Source organism: Sus scrofa, chromosome 8, assembly GCF_054392235.1.
Source record: "Sus scrofa isolate SSC_HxYL_T2T_F1_AM1 chromosome 8, Sscrofa_HxYL_maternal_Yorkshire_Landrace_v2.0, whole genome shotgun sequence".
Lineage (NCBI taxonomy): Eukaryota > Metazoa > Chordata > Mammalia > Artiodactyla > Suidae > Sus > Sus scrofa.
Window position 1 is genome coordinate 88,888,842 of NC_139390.1, and position 12,849 is coordinate 88,901,690.

Below are 12,849 nucleotides of genomic sequence, written 5' to 3' on the forward strand. Positions count from 1 at the left end.
CTTTTTTCACAACACACATATCCTTATCAGCTTAAAACTTACATACTTTAATTCTATTCTAAATTTGTAATTCCATAAACAAAGGCAGATCTCTAACCCTGCTTAAGTTTTACACCATCTAAAATACATTTTTTATTTCTAAGACAAAAATGAGCTTGTCCTCTTATAAGACTCAACTAAATGCAAAAGAAATGAACCTTTGATAAAGACGACACAGAATGACTTGGTAGAAAAGAGAGATATCCTTAAAGTGCTTCTGTAAGGGCTCACTTTGGGTAAAGACCAACTAATTACCGATTTATTGAAAAGGGCTGTATTCGTAGTTCTTGCAATATGTTATATAATGTAAATTTAAAAATTTAAGTATCATTTAAATAAAATAATTAGCTGCAAAAAAGAAAAAAGCCCTACAACGTAGTAGGGTATAAAGCCCTGTCCCTAAAAACCTTCTTCACAAAAGACACTAAATTGTACGACATTCTGTACCAATTGTTTCAATTATTCAAAAAAATTTTTTTTATTCATAGCCTCTTTCACTTTGCTGAAGAGCCTTCATGGAGTCATTATGACTGATGTGGTGGGTAGGGGGCAATGAATTATTTTAAGGATATGGTTCATCTGTAGAGCAGCTGCAAGCTTCTCTAAGGGGCACGGATCTAAAGGGGCCCAATCAGACAAACGGGGTAGGCACCATGAATCTGTTCATAAGCCAAGAAGTTTACCAAAATGTGGTTGTGCCCAGAACCCCTTCAACAGTTTAGAAGTGCCTTTCACTAACCCACCAAGCAATTTTCCATATTTCGCAACATTTTGTTTTTTCCCCAGCATCGTTTTTTTTAGGACCGCACACGTGGCATATGGAAGTTCCCAGGCTAGGGGTAAAATCAGAGCTGCAGCCGCTGGCCTACGCCACAGCCACAGCAAGGAGAGATCATAGCCTCATCTGCAACCTACACCACAGTTCATGACACCACCAGATCCTTAACCCACTGAGCGAGGCCAGGGATCGAACATGGATACTAGTCGGAGTCAGATTTATTTCCACTGCGCCACAACAGAACTCACCCACCATCTCTTATTATACAAAGAAAACAAGTACAAGACTTTTTTTCCAAATAATAGTCCACTAAGAGCAAGTCTTCAAGCCCTGAACACAAACTAATTTATTAAGAAACTTCAAAGTCGTAAAAATGGTATGACAAGATTTAGCTTAGTTTATAGAGTTTAGTTGTTAGAACTGACGAACATACATGACACATCATAATATCACCCCAAGTCCATAGTTTATATTAGGGTTCACTTTGGTAGTGTACATTTTATGGGTTTTGGTAAATATATAGTGACATGTATCCACCATTATAATGTCACACAGAGTAGGTTCATTGTCCCCCAAATCGTTTGTGAGAGGCCTATGTATTTATTTATTTATTAAAAAAAATTTTTTTAGGGTCACACCTGCATCTTACGGACATTCCCAGGCTAGGGGTCAAATTGGAGGTGCATATGCTGGCCTAGGCCACAGCCACCGCAACGCCAGATCCATAACCCATTGAGTGAGGCCAGGGATCAAACCTGCATCCTCATGGATACTAGTCCATGGATACTAGTCAGGTTCTAAACCCACTGTGTCACATCAGGAACTCTATGTATTTATACATCCCTGTCTCCCAACTGGCCTCTGGCAACAACTTATTTTTTCTTTATCATCTTTATGGTTTTGCTTTTTCCAAAATATCATAAAGTTGGAATCGTATAGTATGTAGCCTTTTCAGACTGGCTTTTTTTTTTTTTTTTTTTTTTTCCTTTTTGTCTTTTTTAGGGCCACCCTGGCAGGGTATGGATGTTCCCAGGCTAGGGGCCGAATCAGAGCTATAGCCGCCAGCCTACAACACAGCTACAGCAACATGAGATCTGAGCCGCATCTTCGACCTACACCACAGCTCACAGCAATGCCGGATCCTTAACCCGCTGAGAGCAAGGCCAGGGATCAAACCCGCGTCCTCATGGATGCTAGTCAGGTTTGTTAACCACTGAGCCACGATGGGAACTCCCAGACTGGCTTCTTTCTCTTAGCAGTATGTGTTTAAGCTTCTTCCATGTCTTTTCATGGTTTGATGAATCGTTTCTTTTTAGTTCTGGAATCTGCTCTCTGGATATCCCACACTTTACTTACTCATTTATCTTCGTTGCTTCCAAAACTTGGAAGTTTTGGCAATTATGAATAAAGCTATTACAAACTTCTGTGTGTGGGTTTTTGTATAGTCAGTTTTGTATAGTAAGTTTTCAGTTCGCTTGGATAAATACCAAGGAGCAATCACAGAACTGTATGGTAAGTGTATGTTTGCATTTGAAATGGCCAAACTGCCTTCCAAAGTGGCTATACCATTTTACATTTCCCACCAGGAATAAATGAAAATTCCAGTTGTTCCACATCCTCACCAGCATTTGCTGTGTCCAGTATTTTGTATTTAGGCCATTCCATTAGGTACACAGTGGTATCTCATTGCTGTTTTAATTTGCATTTCTCTGATAACTAATGATGTGGAGCATCTTTTCATATGCTTATTTGTCATTTGTAAATCTTCACTTCTTTGGTGAGGTGTATTTTCGGATCTTCTGCCAACTTTTTTTTTTTTTTTTTTTTCTTTTTAAGGCTGCATTTGTAGCATAAGGAATTTCCCAGGTTAGGGGTAGAATCAGAGCTACAGCTGCCGGCCACAGACACAGCCACAGCTACAGTTACAAGGGATCCAAGCCGTGTCTGTGACCTACACCACAGCTCACAGCAATGCCGGATCCTTAACCCATGACAGCAAGACCAGGGTTCGAACCCAAGTTCTCATGGATACTAGTCAGGCACATTACCACTGAGCCACTAAGGGATCTCCAAAGTTATTATTCTTAAAGTAGGCAAATGCTAGTATAAAAATACTGAGATGAATTTTGCCATTTTGTTTTTGTTTGTTTTTTTTTGTCTTAAACTTCTATAGTTTTTTGTACCCATGCCTTTGAAAAACTATGTCCTTCAGTGTTTCATGTTCGTAAGAGAAGATATTGAAACCAAGGAGAGTCATCAGTTAGCCATCAATAAACTGTAACCTGCTTTCACTGATCATGCTCACTGTGGTTGTTTTTACAAAAATTTGAATGTTCCAAGCATCATAGAACCTAAACAATAAGATATTTGCCCAAGTTTTTTTTTCAGAGACCATGAGCTGTGCCCAGTTCAAGCTTAAGCAGGTTAAGACTGGCTAGGACCACTGACCTTTCCATTAGGCATATGCAAGCGTTCACTAAGTGGCTTTTTCATGTCAGAGGACCCAAAACTCCACCCTCAGAATGTGCTGGAACCACCGTTTTCTGAATACACACCCCATGAAGAAGTCTGCCAGTTAGTTAGACCTGCGAAGAATGACTGTCACCTCACCTTGTTCTTATCTCCGATCACCATTTCCCAAGCTCCCTGTACCCCAGCTCTATCCCCAAAATATCCAGAGCTCCTCGCCTTGGAGGGAGGTGATTTTAAGATTTGTTTTCCCTTCTCCCCACTTGACTGCCTTGTGTATAAACCCGATCTCTGCTGCAACCCTCAGTATCTTGGTGTTTCACTTCCTGGGAGTTGAGCAAAGGAATCTGGTTTGGTAACAGTACCACATCTAGCTTACTTTATGAAACACCCAAGAGCCCTGTGGACATGGGGGTGATTTATGATGTTGATGATGGTGATGATGAGAGATACAAACATGCAACTGGATTGGCCCACAGTCTCCAAAGCAGATTTTAGGATCCAAATCCGTGTTATGCTTCTAGTAGCATTGGCAGTCTTGTTCCAGCAATGAAGTCACTGTAGGAAGTGCTGGCAGCCACTGGGACCTTCAGACTGGACAATAAAATCACCTGTCACATCCTAGTGTTGCATATTTGGACCACGGTTATCTGCCTTTTATCACAGTACATGGAAATTATTTGTGAAAGAAAACAAGAAGAAAGATACTCTAGTTGTTGAATAACTTCTGAGAACGTAAGCTTATTGACTGAGGGGCAAATTTTTTAGGAAAGGCATTGTGCCTTTTATTTTTTAACAAAAGATAGGATATAGTCTACATAATAGGCACTTGGTTTCCAATATAACATTTGAGATGTTTAATAAATGTTCAGACTTCATCGGCCATTATTTTGGTATAACGTGAATTTCAGAAGAGATAGTCTCAGGGTCTGAAGTCCTACCAGGAAAGTCTTGCAAATGCTGTGTTGCTTTATGCTCCACTGTGAACTCTAGAAAACCTCTCTCTGCTGTGAAATTCAGCGAAATTGGTGTGATGCTGCCCTTGTATTTTAATCAAGATGAACTTGAAAGGTGAACATTATAAGTGGGAGAAATTATTTATAATTTGGTAATAAAAGTTTATGTCTAACACTCCAAATTTCATACATCTGCTATGTGCTGGCCCTGAGATATAAAACAATTGAAGTTGCCTTTACATTTGGCCTTATATGAAAGGTCATAAATTAGAATGATAGCGTTCGTCCTCTTTCCCAGCTCACCAAATTTCCATATTAACATCTTCACCTCAAACATAAATGGTTACCCAGCTACAAAGAAAAGAGTTGTATTGGCCTTTTATGAATTATAGTTTATGTTGGAAATATGTGGTACATATGCTGCCGTTCATCTTGCAGTAGAGGCAATCTACTTCAGTGAAGCTAATTCTACCCCAGTGAAATTAATTAAAACTGTACGGCCAGTTCAAATACATAAAGTCCAATCTATAAATATTTAGGAATTGTTTAGATATCAGCAAATGATTTCCAAGGTATGTGGTTCTTTTAATTCTTAAAAATTATATCTTTGAGGGATTTTCTCTGCTTGAAAGCTTGCCACCACATTTATTTCAAATAAATTCAGTTTCCGAGATGTGTCTTACTAGTGTAGTTTTAACTGATAACGTAAAAATTTTGATCTTTTCAACTACCAAGAAACCCCTGAAATCCATCGTTATTATGATGTATCATAAATTCATTCCAAAATATTAACGAATTAGATCAATGGTTTACATTTAGACCTTCAAAAAAATGTTTACAGCTAAACAAACAAACCAAAAAACCACAGATGTCCTTGCTTTTCCAGGGTGGGTTGTCAAATCCATATGCTTTTTTGGTATAAAGGTTTCTTTCACCAGCACTGTGGAGGAGTTAAAATGCAGCATATTATAAACTAGCAGGGTCAAGTTCAAGAACAACTCCAGGAATTTCAGGCTTTCATTCCAGGGAGAAAGCAAAAATTTAAGACTTCACTGTAACTTTTCACACTAGAAGCTGGTTTTCCCAGAGTTCCCATCATGGTGCAGCAGAAACAAATCTGACTAGGAACCATAAGGTTGTGGGTTCGATCCCTGGCCTCACTCAGTGGGTTAAGGATCTGGCATTGCCATGAACTGTGGTATAGACTGGCAGCTATAGCTCTGATTAGACCTCTAGCCTGGGAACCTCCATATGTCACGAGTGTGGCCCGAAAAAGCAAAAAAAAAAAAAAAAAAAAAAAGAGGCTGGTTTTCTCCAATTCCAAATCAGTGAAGGAAATGTAGCTGGAAGTTACCAATATGGTAGCCCAATCTCTTTCTTCTCATTTTTGTTTTTCTTAGGTAGTTGGCGTTTTCTCCTTCTTCCATCAGGAAAGATGCATGTCTCTGCAGTCACCGAAGTCACTGCAATCAGGAATACGGCTTTTGCCACCTGCTACCCTCAGGAGCAAAGACTGTCTAGTTCTTTTTGTTGTGACAAAATCCCTGCCAACGCTGGACACATTTCTAGAAGGTCCCCCAGATGTAGGGGATGATCACCTGCCTCAAAACACAACATCGTCCTCTTTTCCTAACTGCCCCCAAAATAATTTGGGGAACTGACTACCATCTTCAGAAGCTATATACCCTCTTTCCTTGAGGGTCTTCTCTACGAACTCAATTGAGACGAACCCTTCCTGGCTCTTGTTAGAAGGAGAAGCAAGGCTTTTGATTTATGCTGAAGAATTGTGATGAGGTTGCCGAGGACACAAAGGTGGTGAGAACAACCACAGCTTCCAATACAGTCAAGAGCCAGGATGGATGTTACAGTCGCTCGATGTACTCTAATCATGCTGGGTGGGGGAGGTGCTGAATAATTAATGTAGGCATTTGCTGGATTAGGATCCATCCTAACATTATATCCAAAGGACCACTTGTTCTCTTTTAAAGGTTTATGTGATTATTCGGTGCCTCCTTTTCCTTTAGTAAATGACTACCTGGATGCTTGGGTAAGTCACTGGTCCCTGAATGAGACCCTCTGAGAACCACAGCTTGAATTAATAGTCAATAAAAAAAATGAAAGACAGTGGAGTTCCTTGATGTGAACGCTACAGGAATCAGAATCCCAACACCTCTTGAGACTTAGTCTCCCATCCCGATCACACAATTAATTAATAAACATTTCTTTATCGATGATGACATCCCAGAAACTATTCATTTCTTCCAAATCTGATTTTTATATCTATTCAGGGGCAGCAAAGATCTCAGAACCTTCATGGAAGCTTACTTTTCACTTGCTACTTTCCACATTAGACGAAAGAACATCCCAGCTCCACCTTCAGCCCATAATTTACTCCCTACTTACACGGCAAGGAACACGAGAGTCTTAAGCATCCCAACCCCCTCCCCCACCACAAATAACTTAAAGAGGCTTTTCTAGAATAATACATTGTGAGCAAAATGCAATAGTATGCTCAAAAAATTCAAAACTCAAGAGAAAAAGAGATTCTGGAGGAAAACTATTACAGAGAAAATTAATTGCTCTTTCAAAATAGAAAGGCAGATGACTTTCATATTCTGGGGGGGGATATATGTGTTTCAAAAAATAATATTTTATCAGTCTCCACTAGCTGGAGCAGAGGAAACCTTAGCTAAGCTCTGTTCATGGCCTCTTTCCATCTTTGAATTGCCTTCATTCCTAAATCCCTGGCAATTTGCCGTTGGCCTGAGAGAGCTCACCCAAATTAGAGGTATTATTGACAGAGTGTGAGGCCATGAATTTCACACAGACCTGCACCGAGTGCCATATGAGAAAGAGTGAAACTTTTTGCCTGGGAACAGCTGCTGAGCAAAACAGGGATTATTTTCCTCCCTTGACCACTTTCAAGACTAATGCCACTACTAAAGCTGAGCATTTACAACTGATTTGCAAGGGTCCTTACAAGAGTGGCAATGGTTAGGTGGTTAGGTAGACCATTACAAATCATATGGACAGAGCGGCATGTGTAGGTTCCCAGGATAGGGGTCGAGTCCAAGCTGTAGCTGCTGGCCCATGCCACAGCTACCAAAACGCCAGATCTGAGTCTCATCTGCAACCTACACCACACCTTACTGCGATGCCAGATCCTTAAACCACTGATCGAGGCCAGGGATTGAACCTGCATCCTCATGGATACTAGTCGGATTCATTTCCACTGAGCCATAGCGGGAACTCTGGGTCTAGTAATTCTTGTCTCGGACAGAGGCTCTGAGTTCTATCTTCTCAGAGAGCCTTGAAGTCCAACAGTTTCCTTGCCAAGATGCTCCTCCTTCTGGTCTCCCAGCCCATCCTCTGACATCACTGGAATTCTCCCCAGGCTGTTCCCCTCAAGTGTCCCCAGGAACGGAGCCTTGGCTCTGGGTTTGCATGTCTACCCTCTAAATATTCCCCAAGATAATCCCTGTGTTCTCCATCTCTTCCCAAGGTTTTCAGCTAAATGTCCTCATGGCAAAGACCTTATAAACTCATTTCTGATAAGGTGATAATAACAGGACCAAGAGGTGACTTTGCTCATGTGCATTTTAATAAAGTGGGTTCCTTAAGAGCTTAATGTCATAAATCTCTTAGGAAATGTTGGCATCAGTGCCAGGTGTGGGGAGGGAACACAGGTATTTACAGGGGCAGGGACCTTCACAGAAAGCAGGAGATCCGCCCACTTGCCCAAAGGTGCAGAGCAGCCTGACTGCCTAACCCTCCCCTTGTGTCAAGCTAAGAATGGACAGCATTAGCCTCTATCCTTCTCCTTCAAGTTGAGGAGCAAAACAGCACCTATTTGCAAAAAAAAAAAAAGAAAAAAAAAAAAAGAAAAAAGAAAAAGGAAGAACATGAAGGTGACAGAGGATATAATTTATTTAACTTGAATATTTTCAATATTTATAAGCCCAAAGAGTTAAGCCTCTTATTCCATCCCTGAAAAATGAAAGACCTCCACTCCCCAGACAATGGGAATAGCAGCAGCTGTCATGAAGGTGGGAGCTGCAAAGACAATCGAGACGTGCATGCCAGACGACTTCCAAGGAAATCGATCCAATTAAACCAGAGATGAGGTGTGATCATCTATCAACACTGTTAGCATTTTATGTTACACTTCCAGAAAGCCCGTGCGTCTTCTTAGCTCATGTCCCATCCTGGTTAGCAAACTTGCACTTCACCTACTATCCAACACACCTCCATTCAAGCCAGAAGGGGATTCCAAGTCTGGAAAAACAGATGGTTTATCAAATATGTGTTTTCACTGAAGGTGAACCAAGAAATGAGGCCAAAGGCGAACATTTAATGAGACAGATTTACTACTCTTTGACAAAAAGGCAAGCCCGGAGTGAAATGTAGTCACTCTTTTTTTAAAAAACTTATTTGCTTTTTTTTTATGGCCACACCCTTGACACATGGAAGTTCCCAGGCCAGGGATGGAACCCATGCCTCCACAATGACCTGAGCCACTGCAGTGGGATTCTTCACTGCACCACATCGGGAAATCTTGTTTATTTTTTAAAACACAAATATGACTTGTTTTCTGTAGATAAATACAGATTAAAAAAAGAAAAAAAAACTCAAAATGTGCCTGTTATTTGCCACTTGGAGCAAAACAGAGTGCAAGTACAGAATTTCCTGGACCAGGCCAATCATCTGTCTGGTGCTGTCTCTTACCAAAGATGATATTCACTGTTGTGTAATCTTTTTTCTCATGTAATTATACTTGGTAAAGATCTTTACATTGCTGTGAATATAAAATCGTCTTTTTTTTTTTTTTGTCTTTTTTTCTGCTATTTCTTGGGCCGCCCCTGCGGCATATGGAGGTTCCCAGGCTAGGGGTCGAATCGGAGCCATAGCCACCGTCCTACGCCAGAGCCACAGCAACGAGGGATCTGAGCCGCGTCTGCAACCTACACCACAGCTCACGGCAACGCCAGATCGTTAACCCACTGAGCAAGGGCAGGGATCGAACCCGCAACCTCATGGTTCCTAGTCGGATTCGTTAACCACTGCGCCACGACGGGAACTCCTAAAATCGTCTTAATAACAGCATAATACTCAGCCACAATGTGTTAATCTTCTCATTATTAAACAACATTGTCATTTAAATTCTTCGCTACAATAACAACATATATTTAAATATGTGTGCACGTGAGGGTTTTTTTTTTTTGAAAGCTTATCTATTTCTTTAGATAAATCCCCCAAAGAAGAATCACTATTTTCAATGATTTGCACTTTTTTTTTTTTTTTTTTTGGCTTTTTGCCATTTCTTGGGCCGCTCCTGCGGCACATGGAGGTTCCCAGGCTAGGGGTCCAATCGGAGCTGTAGCCACCAGCCTACGCCAGAGCCACAGCAACGTGGGATCCGAGCCGCGTCTGCAACCTACACCACAGCTCACAGCAACGCCAAAACCTTGACCCACTGAGCAAGGGCAGGGATCGAACCCTCAACCTCATGGTTCCTAGTCGGATTTGTTAACCACTGCGCCACGACGGGAACTCCTGATTTGCACATTTTAAAGACTATTTTGCTATCATTGTTGCCATATGTCTCTCCAGGAAGGCCAGTTTATACTCCTTATAAAACAAATGAGAGTCCGCAAAGACAGGTGCTTTCAAAAATAATCTGACTTGGGGAGTTCCCGTTGTGGCTCAGCAGTAACAAATCTGACTATTATCCATGAGGATGTGGGTTCGATCCCTGGCCTCGACCAGTGGGTCGGGGATCCGGCGTTGCCCTGAGCTGTGGTGTAGGTCAAACATGGCTAGGATCTGGCGTTGCTGTGGCTGTGGTGTAGGCTGGCAGCTGTAGCTCTGATTCGGCCCTAGCCTGGGAACCTCCATATGCCAATGGTGCAGCCCTAAAAAAGCAAAATAATAAAACAACAGGAGTTTCTGTTGTGGTGCAGTGGAAACGAATCTGACTAGGAACCATAAGGTTGTGGATTCAATCCCCGGACTCGTTCAGTGGGTTAAGGATCTGGCATTGCGGTGAGTTGCGGTATGGGTCGCAGACACAGCTCAGATCTGGTGTTGCTGTGGCTGTGGCATAGGCCAGCGGCTACAGCTCTGATTAGACCCCTAGCCTGGGGACCTCCATATGCTGTGGGCGTAGCCCTTAAAAAAAAGACAAAAAGACAAAAATAATAATAATAATAATAATAATAATCTGACTCGTTTGTAAATGTCTATTTATTTTTCTGCCTTCCTTTGCCAAGTGTAAGCTCCTGGAGGACTGGGGATGGCTTAGTTACTGTTATGTCCCTAGCATTTGTCACATGCCGAACCCTGTGTATTTCTAGTATTTGCACTTTTATATATTTGGATATCAGGCCCCTACGTATTCTCCCTAGAATTCTCCTACTAACACTATTTGTCAGGAAGTCTGCTATGCATGTTATGAATGTGAATTAATTTAATCCTCCCCCAGACCCTGTGACATTACCACAGTCGTCATCCCCAACCTGTATATGAATGGATTGAGGCTGATAAAAGTAACTTGTCCAAGGTGACATGGTGGTGGATCTGGGATTTGAACCCAGGCAGAGTCCACAATCTTTGACTGCTTTGATTTCTTTGATATTGCACAGCTATCAATTTGTTCATTGCAGTAGTCGTGGGCCAAATAGCTAACTTCTTTGCTGGTGTCTATTGTTTCATAACAAATCCCCCCCAAACCTAGTTATTTAAATAATGATTATTTTATTATGTCCCATGGTCTCTGTGGGTGAGCATTTGGGACAAACCTAGTTGTTCCTGGTTCAGGGAATCCATCAAGTTGTAGCCAGATGGTGGTGAGAGCTAGAATGACAGTGGGCTTATGCGGTTGGGGGTTAGCTGGGCATCTCTTTCTCTATTTGCATGGTCTCAGGGCCACTCTATAATGGTTCCTTGGCATGGACTAGTTGTGCTTCCTCAGAGAACGGCAGAGAATTTACAGGGTAGTTAAAGGCTTTTTGAGTGAGTGTTCTCGCAAACGAGGCTGAAGACTTTCATGAGCCAGCCTCAGAAGTCACAGAGTCACTTCTGCCAGAGCCTATTGATCAAAGCAGTCACACACACACACACACACAAAAGGAGTTCCTGTTGTTGCTCAATGGAAATGAACCTGGCTACTATCCATGAGGATGCAGGTTCAATCCCTGGCCTCACTCAGTGGGTTAAGGATCTGGTGTTGCTGTGAGCTATGGTGTAGGTCACAGATACAGCTTAGACCCCAAGTTCCTACGGCTGTGGGGTAGGCCAGAAGCTGTAGCTCTGATTCCACCCCTAGCGTGGGAACTTCCACATGCCTCAGGTGCAGCCCTAAAAAGCAAAAAACAAAAAGAAAAACAAACAAAAAAAACGAACCAGTCACTTTCAAGGGAGACCCTTTCCCTCAGTGGGAGGTGTGTCAAAACCTCACTGTGCGCACACATGGGATGGGAAATCTTGTAGCTGCCTTCTTGGAGAAATACAGTCTGCCACATAACTAAAAATTTCTTTGCCCATAAACACATGCTTGAAAACTCATACTTCATAGCGAGTTGATAGTGTGTGTGCTGATTCATCCTTGTTTGTCGGCAGCCCACACTTCTGACGGATAAAACATGCCCATAAAATGGCACATTGGCAGAGAATATTTACAGGACGGAGGCATAGTTTATGGCTCTGGACCAAAGTGAACAGCCTCCCTTCCTATAAATTGAGCCTAGGACCTTGGCCTCCACGTTTGGGATTCTAAAGCTGTGCAGAATTTCAGCTAAATAGGAAAGATATACTTTTTCTTCTTCTAAAAAAATTATCCTTTTTGCAAAACTGTTTCTTAGATACACAAATTAGATTCAGTGGCGCTGCCTTGACTGGGGTCAAGTGCTGGGCTTTCCATACGGGGTCACTGGCGTTCAGTCAAGGGCCTGCCCCTGGCAGCAGGCCAGCAATAAAGGGCTGGGAGCAGAAGGGCGAAGGCAGCTTGACCTCCTCCCCTTGTAGGGCTGCCCGCTGCAGTGGCCTGTCCCCTTCCAGCTGCGATTTCATTTACTAAACAAGGATTCAGGAAGATGTTTGGAGGGCCAGGGAGTGACTGCTGGAGGTTTCAATCCTCTTTACTTATTGGCTGCAGGTAAAGAAGGTAAAAGTCCCTTAAAAGGGAAACCAGCTCAGAGTGATTAAGTCTGTCTTTGGTGGCCTTGGGGATGCTGGGTGCTTACTATTTGTTTGTTTTAGAAAGCCTGTCATTGATTTCAAGCTAGAAGAGTCTGAGGACTCTATGTTTCTGGGTAGGTTAGTAACCCTGGTTGATACGTCAGCACTGCCTCCCTGTGTTAAATGTCCCGTGTGTCCTGGACGAATCCAAAATCACTCTATTGCCCAGCTATATTTAGTGGCACAAAGTGGCTCCGGCATGGGTCTATTTTATGTGAGCATGTGACTTTGGCTTCAAAGGGGACCAGCAGCCACCACGTCCCACGGTGAGGACAGGGTCCTGTAGCACAGCTAGAAGCGAAGCATCCCAGCCCCCTGCCAAACGCCAAGAAATCCCCCTCCTTCAACTGAAGGATCATAACATCAGGGATT